This window comes from Pteropus vampyrus, unplaced genomic scaffold (assembly GCF_000151845.1).
Source record: "Pteropus vampyrus isolate Shadow unplaced genomic scaffold, Pvam_2.0 Scaffold144, whole genome shotgun sequence".
In the NCBI taxonomy this organism is placed as follows: Eukaryota; Metazoa; Chordata; class Mammalia; order Chiroptera; family Pteropodidae; genus Pteropus; species Pteropus vampyrus.
The window spans coordinates 2,437,711-2,439,418 of record NW_011888925.1 but is presented as its reverse complement, the minus strand read 5'-3'; the positions used below and the strand labels follow the sequence as shown (position 1 = coordinate 2,439,418).

The 1,708-nt window shown below is 50.9% G+C and overlaps 1 protein-coding gene across 2 annotated transcripts in view; it reads left to right on the top strand.

The window, feature by feature from the left end:
• The window catches only part of ATG2A (autophagy related 2A), a 43,891-nt gene that overhangs the window by 24,433 nt on the left and 17,750 nt on the right, over positions 1 to 1,708 (top strand). The gene's annotated exons all lie outside the window — the stretch shown is intronic.

The window sequence follows — 1,708 nt, the reverse complement described above, 5'->3', positions numbered from 1 at the left end:
CCTAGACTGGATCCTGCTCCCACTCCCTCTCGAGACCCCTCCCCCACCCATTGACTCCCATGATGCTCTGCAACCTCACTTAGAGCCCCTATCACACCCCATCACTGACACCTGGCCATTCCCCATCACCTGTGAACCCCTGGGAGCAGCAGCCACGGACTTTTTGTTTCCCGTAGTCTCAGAGACTGACCTAGGGTAGGTGCTTAATAAACGCATGTTGGACCTCACCTGACGAGAACTGATTTACAACTCTTACTACATTGTCTTTTGACATACATGTTGCCACAGGAATATAAACACGTTGGAATGGCGTCTGCCTCAGGCCTGATGGGTGTCGACTGATTTATGGGACATGTACCCTATTTCCTCTCTCATCTGAGAGAGAGAGAGCGGCATGGACCATATCTGGGGCTTTTCCATCTCACGTTCCAGAATACGTACTTGTTCTTTATGCCACAGAGAATCCCTAGGAAGTTTAAATGGAAGAGTAGCCAGATGACACATGATGGGGCGCATTTGGAGATGGATTGTGGGAGAGCGAGTCACATGAGGGGCCAGTGAGAGCGACATTTTCGGTTTCTGTGAAATACAATCAGGTTGTTGAGGAGGAGTCAAGGAAAGAGCGATCGCGAGGGGTTAGGGAGAGGAATGCTGGGCGGCCAGATTCGATGAGAGAGTGGAAGGCAAGGATGTGAGGGGGTCCTTTGTCTCTTCTTGGGATGCGCAGACTGGTGAAAGAGCCCTTAAAAAAGAGGACTGACTGGAATGGAGTAAGGAAAGCGACGTTATAATTCGTTATTATGACGCTTGACGTTGAGATCTTCCTATAATGTACATAATAGTTAATCAATTTCCTCAATACCTTTTATCCAATCATGCCACCTGCTTATAATGGCTTAACGGACTATCTGCAACCACTCCAGGCATTTCAAAGAGAGGAGCCTATTTAAGGACATTGGGCACCAATGAGTCGTTAGGGCCACAGGGGCAGAGAGAGGAAGATGATGTTAGAATATAGATAAATGCATAAATAAATGCCTGCTGAAGGACTGACCACATACATGAATGAAGTGCTTGTGGGGAGGTGGGTATCAGTCGCCTGGAGCCATTAGCACAGTGCCAGCAGGTAGGAGGCCCTGTAAATGGCAGCCATCGGTCTTCATCACCATCACCGTCACCACACACGTGAAACAATCTGATGCTGACCGAGAGTATGTACAAATTAACTGTTCCAACGGCAAAGAAAGTCCGATGGGGGAGGGAGTGGTCAGAGGTGGGCGGCCTTGATGGGGAAAGGCTTTCTGAGAGACGGGAGTCTAAGTTTGGCCTTTACTGAGGTGAAGCCCAGGAAGACGTCATGAGCGTCAGAGGAGGAATGAATGACAGGGACAGAGGTGCAGAAAACGGAAAGAGGCAGGGGCGAGCCAGGGGAGCCTTCTCTTCTGCCCGCCTTACTCCCTGCAGCCACCACCAGAGGGCGCCCCAGGCCGATCCCGCGAAGCTATGAGGGCATCTTCCTCATTTTCCCTCCCCACCCTTCTCCATCCCTTCCCCCAACAGACCCCCAGGCCCCTCCAGGCGGCCTATACACTGTCATTGCCACACACAGAGGCAGGGCCCAGGCACTCAGCACTCACCTCACACAGAGCGGGAATCCTGGTAGGATGTTTACAGCCATCGTGTGTATAAAACATAAAAGTACACTGTA